Raw genomic sequence first — 11,835 nt, forward strand, 5'->3', positions numbered from 1 at the left:
AGAGTTCCAGGGTGATTGGTGGTAGGTCCCGGTGGGGGGGCAGCGGGAGAAACCTACATCCCCATGCCCAGCCAGAGTTCCAGGGTGATTGGTGGTAGGTCCCGGTGGGGGGGCAGCGGGAGAAACCTACATCCCCATGCCCAGCCAGAGTTCCAGGGTGATTGGTGGTAGGTCCCGGTGGGGGCCAGCGGGAGCAACCTGCATCCTCATGCCCAGCCAGAGTTCCAGGGTGATTGGTGGTAGGTCCCGGTGGGGGGGCAGCGGGAGAAACCTACATCCCCATGCCCAGCCAGAGTTCCAGGGTGATTGGTGGTAGGTCCCGGTGGGGGGGCAGCGGGAGCAACCTGCATCCTCATGCCCAGCCAGAGTTCCAGGGTGATTGGTGGTAGGTCCCGGTGGGGGGGCAGCGGGAGAAACCTACATCCCCATGCCCAGCCAGAGTTCCAGGGTGATTGGTGGTAGGTCCCGGTGGGGGGGCAGCGGGAGAAACCTACATCCCCATGCCCAGCCAGAGTTCCAGGGTGATTGGTGGTAGGTCCCGGTGGGGGGGCAGCGGGAGCAACCTGCATCCTCATGCCCAGCCAGAGTTCCAGGGTGATTGGTGGTAGGTCCCGGTGGGGGGGCAGCGGGAGAAACCTACATCCCCATGCCCAGCCAGAGTTCCAGGGTGATTGGTGGTAGGTCCCGGTGGGGGGGCAGCGGGAGAAACCTACATCCCCATGCCCAGCCAGAGTTCCAGGGTGATTGGTGGTAGGTCCCGGTGGGGGCCAGCGGGAGCAACCTGCATCCTCATGCCCAGCCAGAGTTCCAGGGTGATTGGTGGTAGGTCCCGGTGGGGGGGCAGCGGGAGAAACCTACATCCCCATGCCCAGCCAGAGTTCCAGGGTGATTGGTGGTAGGTCCCGGTGGGGGGGCAGCGGGAGCAACCTGCATCCTCATGCCCAGCCAGAGTTCCAGGGTGATTGGTGGTAGGTCCCGGTGGGGGGGCAGCGGGAGAAACCTACATCCCCATGCCCAGCCAGAGTTCCAGGGTGATTGGTGGTAGGTCCCGGTGGGGGGGCAGCGGGAGAAACCTACATCCCCATGCCCAGCCAGAGTTCCAGGGTGATTGGTGGTAGGTCCCGGTGGGGTGGAAGGGGAGCAGCGGGAGCAACCTGCATCTCCATGCCCAGACAGAGTTCCAGGGTGATTGCAGGTAGGTCCCGGTGGGGGGGCAGCGGGAGCAACTTGCATCCCCATGCCCATCCAGAGTTCCAGGATGATTGCAGGTAGGTCCCGGTGGGGTGGAAGGGGGGGCAGCGGGACCAACCTGTGTCCCTATGCCCAGCCAGAGTTCCAGAGTGATTGCAGGTAGGTCCCGGTGGGGTGGAAGGGGGTCAGCGGGAGCAAACCGCATCCCCATGCCCAGCCAGAGTTCCAGGGTGATTGCAGGTAGGTCCCGGTGGGGTGGAAGGGGGGGCAGCGGGACCAACCTGTGTCCCTATGCCCAGCCAGAGTTCCAGAGTGATTGCAGGTAGGTCCCGGTGGGGTGGAAGGGGGTCAGCGGGAGCAAACCGCATCCCCATGCCCAGCCAGAGTTCCAGGGTGATTGCAGGTAGGTCCCGGTGGGGTGGAAGGGGGGGCAGCGGGACCAACCTGTGTCCCTATGCCCAGCCAGAGTTCCAGAGTGATTGCAGGTAGGTCCCGGTGGGGTGGAAGGGGGTCAGCGGGAGCAAACCGCATCCCCATGCCCAGCCAGAGAACCAGGGTGATTGCTGGTAGGTCCCGGTGGGGTGGAAGGGGGGGCAGCGGGACCAACCTGTGTCCCTATGCCCAGCCAGAGTTCCAGAGTGATTGCAGGTAGGTCCCGGTGGGGTGGAAGGGGGTCAGCGGGAGCAAACCGCATCCCCATGCCCAGCCAGAGTTCCAGGGTGATTGCAGGTAGGTCCCGGTGGGGTGGAAGGGGGGGCAGCGGGACCAACCTGTGTCCCTATGCCCAGCCAGAGTTCCAGAGTGATTGCAGGTAGGTCCCGGTGGGGTGGAAGGGGGTCAGCGGGAGCAAACCGCATCCCCATGCCCAGCCAGAGTTCCAGGGTGATTGCAGGTAGGTCCCGGTGGGGTGGAAGGGGGGGGCAGCGGGACCAACCTGTGTCCCTATGCCCAGCCAGAGTTCCAGAGTGATTGCAGGTAGGTCCCGGTGGGGTGGAAGGGGGTCAGCGGGAGCAACTTGCATCCCCATGCCCAGCCAGAGTTCCAGGGTGATTGCAGGTAGGTCCCGGTGGGGTGGAAGGGGGGGCAGCGGGACCAACCTGTGTCCCTATGCCCAGCCAGAGTTCCAGAGTGATTGCAGGTAGGTCCCGGTGGGGTGGAAGGGGGTCAGCGGGAGCAAACCGCATCCCCATGCCCAGCCAGAGTTCCAGGGTGATTGCAGGTATGTCCCGGTGGGGTGGAAGGGGGGGCAGCGGGACCAACCTGTGTCCCTATGCCCAGCCAGAGTTCCAGAGTGATTGCAGGTAGGTCCCGGTGGGGTGGAAGGGGGTCAGCGGGAGCAACTTGCATCCCCATGCCCAGCCAGAGTTCCAGGGTGATTGCAGGTAGGTCCCGGTGGGGTGGAAGGGGGTCAGCTGGAGCAAACCGCATCCCCATGCCCAGCCAGAGTTCCAGGGTGATTGCAGGTAGGTCCCGGTGGGGTGGAAGGGGGGGCAGCGGGACCAACCTGTGTCCCTATGCCCAGCCAGAGTTCCAGAGTGATTGCAGGTAGGTCCCGGTGGGGTGGAAGGGGGTCAGCGGGAGCAACTTGCATCCCCATGCCCAGCCAGAGAACCAGGGTGATTGCTGGTAGGTAAGGAGATCCATTTGGTGACCAAACAGCAGTGAAAATAAAAAGGCCCAAATGTCAAAGAATGACACTTTTAATACTGAAAGTGAAACATTTAAAATCAAGTTAAAGTGGGGTATGTTCAGAAATGTTAGAGACGGTAATGAGCAGCAGAGGCAGGCCGGGGCAGAGTTCCAGGGCCAGGGGTGTCACGGCAGGCAGCGTAGGCCGGGGCAGAGTTCCAGGGCGGTGGGGAGAGGACTAGGCCTCAAATCCAAGGAGATCCATTTGGTGACTAAACAGCAGTGACAATAAAAAGGCCCAAATGCCAAAGAATGACACTTTTAATACTGAAAGTGAAACATTTAAAATCAAGTTAAAGTGGGGTATGTTCAGAAATGTCAGAGACGGTAATGAGCAGCAGAGGCAGGCCGGGGCAGAGTTCCAGGGCCAGGGGTGTGACGGCAGGCAGCGTAGGCCGGGGCAGAGTTCCAGGGCGGTGGGGAGAGGACTAGGCCTCAATCCAAGGAGATCCATTTGGTGACCAAGCAGCAGTGACAATAAAAAGGCCCAAATGTCAAAGAATGCCATTTCTGCTACTGAAAGGGAAACATTTGAAAGTGAAACATTTAAAATCAAGTTAAAGTGGGGTATGTTCAAAAATGTCAGAGGCGGTGGTGAACAGCAAGGGCAGGCCGGGGCAGAGTTCCAGGGCCAGGGGTGTGACGGCAGGCAGCGTAGGCCGGGGCAGAGTTCCAGGGCGGTGGGGAGAGGACTAGGCCTCAATCCAAGGAGATCCATTTGGTGACCAAGCAGCAGTGACAATAAAAAGGCCCAAATGTCAAAGAATGCCATTTCTGCTACTGAAAGTGAAACATTTGAAAGTGAAACATTTAAAATCAAGTTAAAGTGGGGTATGTTCAAAAATGTCAGAGGCGGTGGTGAACAGCAAGGGCAGGCCGGGGCAGAGTTCCAGGGCCAGGGGTGTGACGGCAGGCAGCGTAGGCCGGGGCAGAGTTCCAGGGCGGTGGGGAGAGGACTAGGCCTCAATCCAAGGAGATCCATTTGGTGACCAAGCAGCAGTGACAATAAAAAGGCCCAAATGTCAAAGAATGCCATTTCTGCTACTGAAAGGGAAACATTTGAAAGTGAAACATTTAAAATCAAGTTAAAGTGGGGTATGTTCAAAAATGTCAGAGGCGGTGGTGAACAGCAAGGGCAGGCCGGGGCAGAGTTCCAGGGCCAGGGGTGTGACGGCAGGCAGCGTAGGCCGGGGCAGAGTTCCAGGGCGGTGGGGAGAGGACTAGGCCTCAATCCAAGGAGATCCATTTGGTGACCAAGCAGCAGTGACAATAAAAAGGCCCAAATGTCAAAGAATGCCATTTCTGCTACTGAAAGTGAAACATTTGAAAGTGAAACATTTAAAATCAAGTTAAAGTGGGGTATGTTCAAAAATGTCAGAGGCGGTGGTGAACAGCAAGGGCAGGCCGGGGCAGAGTTCCAGGGCCAGGGGTGTGACGGCAGGCAGCGTAGGCCGGGGCAGAGTTCCAGGGCGGTGGGGAGAGGACTAGGCCTCAATCCAAGGAGATCCATTTGGTGACCAAGCAGCAGTGACAATAAAAAGGCCCAAATGTCAAAGAATGCCATTTCTGCTACTGAAAGGGAAACATTTGAAAGTGAAACATTTAAAATCAAGTTAAAGTGGGGTATGTTCAAAAATGTCAGAGGCGGTGGTGAACAGCAAGGGCAGGCCGGGGCAGAGTTCCAGGGCCAGGGGTGTGACGGCAGGCAGCGTAGGCCGGGGCAGAGTTCCAGGGCGGTGGGGAGAGGACTAGGCCTCAATCCAAGGAGATCCATTTGGTGACCAAGCAGCAGTGACAATAAAAAGGCCCAAATGTCAAAGAATGCCATTTCTGCTACTGAAAGTGAAACATTTGAAAGTGAAACATTTAAAATCAAGTTAAAGTGGGGTATGTTCAAAAATGTCAGAGGCGGTGGTGAACAGCAAGGGCAGGCCGGGGCAGAGTTCCAGGGCCAGGGGTGTGACGGCAGGCAGCGTAGGCCGGGGCAGAGTTCCAGGGCGGTGGGGAGAGGACTAGGCCTCAATCCAAGGAGATCCATTTGGTGACCAAGCAGCAGTGACAATAAAAAGGCCCAAATGTCAAAGAATGCCATTTCTGCTACTGAAAGGGAAACATTTGAAAGTGAAACATTTAAAATCAAGTTAAAGTGGGGTATGTTCAAAAATGTCAGAGGCGGTGGTGAACAGCAAGGGCAGGCCGGGGCAGAGTTCCAGGGCCAGGGGTGTGACGGCAGGCAGCGTAGGCCGGGGCAGAGTTCCAGGGCGGTGGGGAGAGGACTAGGCCTCAATCCAAGGAGATCCATTTGGTGACCAAGCAGCAGTGACAATAAAAAGGCCCAAATGTCAAAGAATGCCATTTCTGCTACTGAAAGGGAAACATTTGAAAGTGAAACATTTAAAATCAAGTTAAAGTGGGGTATGTTCAAAAATGTCAGAGGCGGTAGTGAACAGCAGAGGCAGACCGTGGCACAGTTCCAGGGCCAGAGTGTGACACTGTCCGCCGATAGATAACCCTTTGCACATTATCGTCATCATCATTATCAGCAGCAGTTGCTGTCAGCCAGCTCCAGAGTGTATGAGCGGGGTGTGCTGCCCATTGCAGCCCGGGGCAGAGGAGCCGTATGCAAGCTGTGCATGCCCGGTGGCAACAGTGTATGAGCTCCACAGCGCCAGCGGGGGGGGTCCCACTATGTCCCAAGCCGCCTGACATGTACTTCCGGTCGGCTAGGAGGTGGCATGTCACCTGGGCTGTCAGCCAGCCCCAGAGTGTATGAGCGGCGTGTGCCTGCACCCGTGGGGGGGATACAGGAGCCATGGGGAAGCTGTGCAAGACCGGGGGCAGCCGTGTAGGTGCTCTGCAGTGCCCGCTGTGGACTTCCAGGGCAAGAGCGGTAGGAGCGGCCAACTCATGCCGACCTCCTGGAACTCCCCGTCGGCTTCGCTCGCGGGTCGGTCCCGCTGATTTTTCTACCTTCATAATAAAAAAATCTTTTTTTTTTTATGGCATTTTCGGAAGCCTCAAGCCCACCTGGAGTTGCACGAGCAAGGCCACGTCGGCGTCTCCTTCCGAAAGCGGCCGGGAGCCAGTTCCGAGTATGAGCGGCGTGTGCCTGCCTTTTGCACCCGTGGGGGGATAGAGGGGCCCCTGGGGAGCTTGTACATGCCGGCAGCTTCCTTGTGGGAGCTCCACAGCGCCCGCGGCGAGTCCCGTTGTGTCCAGCCGGCTGACAAGCACTTCCGGTCCGCGAAGGATGCATGTCAGCGGCGGTGTGCCCGCTCCGGGTATGAGCGGCGTGTGCCTGCCTATGGCATCCTTGGGGGGATAGAGGAGCCATGGGGAAGCCGTGCCAGCCCGGTTGCAGCCGTGTATGAGCTCCTCAGCGCCAGCCTCGGAGTTTGAGGGCTTTAGCGGTATGCACGGCCAACTCATGCCGACCTCCTGGAACTCCCCGTCGGCTTCGCTCGCGGGTCGGTCCCGCTGATTTTTCTACCTTCATAATAAAAAAATCTTTTTTTTTTTATGGCATTTTCGGAAGCCTCAAGCCCACCTGGAGTTGCACGAGCAAGGCCACGTCGGCGTCTCCTTCCGAAAGCGGCCGGGAGCCAGTTCCGAGTATGAGCGGCGTGTGCCTGCCTTTTGCACCCGTGGGGGGATAGAGGGGCCCCTGGGGAGCTTGTACATGCCGGCAGCTTCCTTGTGGGAGCTCCACAGCGCCCGCGGCGAGTCCCGTTGTGTCCAGCCGGCTGACAAGCACTTCCGGTCCGCGAAGGATGCATGTCAGCGGCGGTGTGCCCGCTCCGGGTATGAGCGGCGTGTGCCTGCCTATGGCATCCTTGGGGGGATAGAGGAGCCATGGGGAAGCCGTGCCAGCCCGGTTGCAGCCGTGTATGAGCTCCTCAGCGCCAGCCTCGGAGTTTGAGGGCTTTAGCGGTATGCACGGCCAACTCATGCCGACCTCCTGGAACTCCCCGTCGGCTTCGCTCGCGGGTCGGTCCCGCTGATTTTTCTACCTTCATAATAAAAAAATCTTTTTTTTTTTATGGCATTTTCGGAAGCCTCAAGCCCACCTGGAGTTGCACGAGCAAGGCCACGTCGGCGTCTCCTTCCGAAAGCGGCCGGGAGCCAGTTCCGAGTATGAGCGGTGTGTGCCTGCCTTTTGCACCCGTGGGGGAATAGAGGAGCCATGGGGAAGCTGTGCATGCCCAAGCTTCAAACTGTCACCATGTCAACAGACATGGTGACAGCGTCCCGATCGCAAAGCAGGATTCAAACAGGACCAATCAGAGTGGTCCCTGTGCCGGAAACGAGCTGTGATTGGTCAGTACTGACAGGCCAATCATAGCGCAGGAGCAGTGTTGCCTGCCTATTGCACCCGTGGGGGGAATAGAGGAGCCATGGGGAAGCTGTGCATGCCCAAGCTTCAAACTGTCACCATGTCAACAGACATGGTGACAGCGTCCCGATCGCAAAGCAGGATTCAAACAGGACCAATCAGAGTGGTCCCTGTGCCGGAAACGAGCTGTGATTGGTCAGTACTGACAGGCCAATCATAGCGCAGGAGCAGTGTTGCCTGCCTATTGCACCCGTGGGGGGAATAGAGGAGCCATGGGGAAGCTGTGCATGCCCAAGCTTCAAACTGTCACCATGTCAACAGACATGGTGACAGTGTCCCGATCGCAAAGCAGGATTCAAACAGGACCAATCAGAGTGGTCCCTGTGCCGGAAACGAGCTGTGATTGGTCAGTACTGACAGGCCAATCACAGCGCAGTAGCAGTGGTGCCTGCCTATTGCACCCGTGGGGGGGATAGAGGAGCCATGGGGAAGCTGTGCATGCCCAAGCTTCAAACTGTCACCATGTCAACAGACATGGTGACAGCGTCCCGATCACAAAGCAGGATTCAAACAGGACCAATCAGAGTGGTCCCTGTGCCGGAAACGAGCTGTGATTGGTCAGTACTGACAGGCCAATCACAGCGCAGGAGCCGTGGTTTGCCGGCATCTCCGTCTCTGACAAGCTCTTTCCTGTCAGAGAGCTTGTGAGAGACGGAGACAGGAATAAATACAGTGCGTAAGTTAAAAAAAACCAGCGATCTGCCGCTTTTCTGCCCTTTTGTGCCCACTAACCTGTTTTTAGTTAGTTAGGTAGCACAAGTTTTTCAGTATGGCCAAAAGAGTCTTTTTAGCCGAGGAAGCATCTGCAATGCTGTGTTCCGACACGGACAGCGCAAGTGAAGGTGAGGAGCAGTTCGTGCTTCCATCTTCCTCTGCATCCAGTGACTCTGAATCTGCACCCCCCAGTCGGCGTAGAAGAGCCGTAGTTCCTGATCTGCCTGAGCTGACCTGGGAAGCTGCAGAGAATTATACCCCCCAGGTGCCTGAGTTTACAGCCCGCTCAGGCATTCAAATTGAAATGACGGGTTTCAGCCCCATTGATTATTTTAACCTTTTTTTTTCAGACTCCCTTTTAGCGTTAATGGTCCAGCAGACCAACATCTATGCGGAACAATTTATCGCCCAGAACCCTGACTCTTATTATGGGAGAAGCCAAAATTGGACCCCCACAAACCTAGTGGAATTGCGGAAGTTTTGGGGCATATTTTTAAGTTTTGGCCTAATAAAAAAGCCTAGGATTAGAGACTATTGGTCCCTTGATATTTTATATAACACCCCCATTTACCGCACAGTAATGCCAAGGAAGCGCTTCGAAGCCATCCTGAAATTCCTTCATTACAATGATAATAGCCAGTGCCCACCCCCACAGGACCCAAATTTTGATAGGCTATATAAAATACGACCATTGATTGCCCACTACTCCCAAATTTTTTCCCACGTTTATACCCCCCAGCAAAATATTTCGGTAGATGAATCCCTAGTCAGCTTCAAGGGTAGACTGCACTTCAGGCAGTATCTACCCAATAAAAGAGCCCGGTACGGCATAAAGCTCTACAAGCTGTGCGAAAGTGCCACCGGTTACACCTACTCCTTTAGGGTCTATGAGGGAAAAGACTCCCATATAGATCCCCCAGAATGCCCCCCTTTCCTTGGAATTAGTGGAAAGATCGTATGGGATCTTATCCATCCTTTACTTGGGAAAGGCTATCATCTTTATCTGGACAACTTTTATAACAGTGTCCCCTTAGTAAAAGTTCTCTTGTCCAGATCCACCTTGGCATGCGGAACAATCCGCAAAAATAAGAAGGGCCTCCCCAAAACATTGCTGGGTCAGATCCTAAAATTAGGAGAGAGCAAAGCTTTCTGCTGCGACAATCTGCTCCTCCTAAAGTATAAGGATAAAAGGGACGTCCTTATACTGACCAGCATACACGACAGCAGATGCAGCCTAGTCCCTGTACGTGGATCCACTTCCCAAGTCCCAAAACCATATTGTGTACAGGAGTACAACAAGTATATGGGTGGCGTTGACCTGTCCGACCAGGTTATAAAACCATACAACGCCATGCGCAAGACCAGAGTATGGTATAAGAAGCTGTCTGTGCATCTTACACAGATGGCTTTATACAACGCCTTTGTCCTCTATAGATATGCCAGCAGTGGAGGTACGTTCCTGCAATTTCAGGAAAAGGTCATAAAGTCCCTGATGTTTGGTAACCAGGAAGAAGAGGGCAGTTCATCTGGCTCTTCCGTCAGTAGGATAATTCCCGGCCAGCATTTCCCGACAGAAATCCCCCCCACTGAAAAAAAAAAGAAGCCCCAAAAAAAATGCCGTGTGTGTGCCAAGCGAGGCATTCGTAAGGACACCACATACCATTGTGAGACATGTCCCACAAATCCCGGCCTGTGCATGAACCAATGTTTCAAAATATATCATACCTCCTTGGATTTTTAATTTATTTATTCATTATTCACCTTTTCTGTCTCCCATACTGGCCATGACCAATTATTAATTTTTCTACTGACCAGCCCCATTTAAAATTTGATCATTTAAAAATTGTAAAAAAAAACCACCTAAAACAAAACTAAAAATTCTCACTATACCCCTAGATAATTTCCTCAATGGGTGTAGTTTCCGAAATGGGGTCACTTGTGGGGGGTTTCCACTGTTTAGTCCCCTCAGGGGCTTTGTAAATGTGACAAGGCCTCTCAAACCATTCCTGCTAAATGTGATCTCCCAAAGCCAAATGGCACTCCATCCCTTCTAAGCCATGCCCTGTGTTCAAATATCCGTTTATTACCACATGTGGGGTATTGTTTTACTCGGGAGACATTGCTTTACAAATTTTACGGTGCTTTTTCTCCTTCAGTCCTTGTGGAAATGAGAAAAAAAATGGCTAAACCTAAATTTTCTTTGAATAAATGTTGATTTTAATTTTCACGGCCTAATTCCAATAAATTCTGTAAAAAACCTGTGCGGTCAAAATGCTTACCATACCCCTAGATAATTTCCTTGAGGTGTCTAGTTTCCCAGATGGGGTCACTTGTGGGGGGTTTCCACTGTTTAGTCCCCTCAGGGGCTTTGTAAATGTGACAAGGCCTCTCAAACCATTCCTGCTAAATGTGATCTCCCAAAGCCAAATGGCACTCCATCCCTTCTAAGCCATGCCCTGTGTTCAAATATCCGTTTATTACCACATGTGGGGTATTGTTTTACTCGGGAGACATTGCTTTACAAATTTTACGGTGCTTTTTCTCCTTCAGTCCTTGTGGAAATGAGAAAAAAAATGGCTAAACCTAAATTTTCTTTGAATAAATGTTGATTTTAATTTTCACGGCCTACTTCCAATAAATTCTGTAAAAAACCTGTGCGGTCAAAATGCTCACCATACCCCTAGATAATTTCCTTGAGGTGTCTAGTTTCCCAGATGGGGTCACTTTTGGGGGATTTGTACTGTTTTGTCACTGCAAGAGCCCTTCTAACAAAATAAGGCCCCAAAATCCACTAGGTGTTCCTTTGCTTCTGAGGCCTGTGCTTCATTCCAGTAGCACGCTACGACCACATGTGGGATATTTCCTAAAACTGCAGAGACTGGGCAACAAATATTGAGTTGAATTTCTCTGCTAAAACCTTCTGTGTAATAAAAAAATAGTATTAAAAATTTATTTCTGCCAATAAATATGAAATTTGTAAATTCCACCTCTACTTTGCTTTAATTCCTGTGAAATGTGTAAAGGGTTAAGACATTTTCTAAATGCTGTTTTGAATACTTTGAGGGGTGAAGTTTTTAAAATGGGGTGACTTTTTGGGGGTTTCTAATATATAAGGCCCTCAAAGCCACTTCACAACTGAACTGGCCCCTGTAAAAATGGCCTTTTGACATTTTCTTGAAAATGTGAGAAATTGCTGCTAAAGTTGTAGGCCTTGTGATGTCATAGAAAAATAAAAGGATGTTCAAAAAACGATGCCAATCTAAAGTAGACATATGGGTGATGTTAATTAGCAACCATTTTGTGTGGTATAACTGCCTGTCTTACAAGCAGATACATTTAAATTGAGAAAAATGCTAATTTTTGCAATTTTTCGCTAATTTTCGGTGTTATTCACAATTAAATATAGAACATATCGAGCAAATTTTGCTAGTAACTTAAAGTGCAATGTGTCACGAGAAAACAATCTCAGAATCGCTTGGATAGGTGAAAGCATTCCAGAGTTATTACCACATAAAGTGAACATGTCAGATTTGAAAAATGAGGCTCTGTCAGGAAGGTCAAAAGTGGCTAGGGCGGGAAGGGGTTAAAAACGTTTTTCGTATTTTTTTTTATAAAAATGTCTATCAATGTGTTTGGTGCAACTTTGTAATTACTTTATATTAAAAATGATTTTAACTTTTACAGCTGCTTTGTATCCTGTACACAGAGCAGCTGCATCTTGCACTGAGATCTGAATCCATCAGGTCAGCGATACTGACGGGTTCAGTGACAGCAGGTCTTGCATGTCTCTGTTACGCAGGATCCACCTATTATCAATCACATCTAAGTTATGAACTTAGATGTAATCG

The sequence above is a fragment of the Rhinoderma darwinii genome, chromosome 1 (genome assembly GCF_050947455.1).
Source record: "Rhinoderma darwinii isolate aRhiDar2 chromosome 1, aRhiDar2.hap1, whole genome shotgun sequence".
Taxonomy (NCBI): Eukaryota; Metazoa; Chordata; class Amphibia; order Anura; family Rhinodermatidae; genus Rhinoderma; species Rhinoderma darwinii.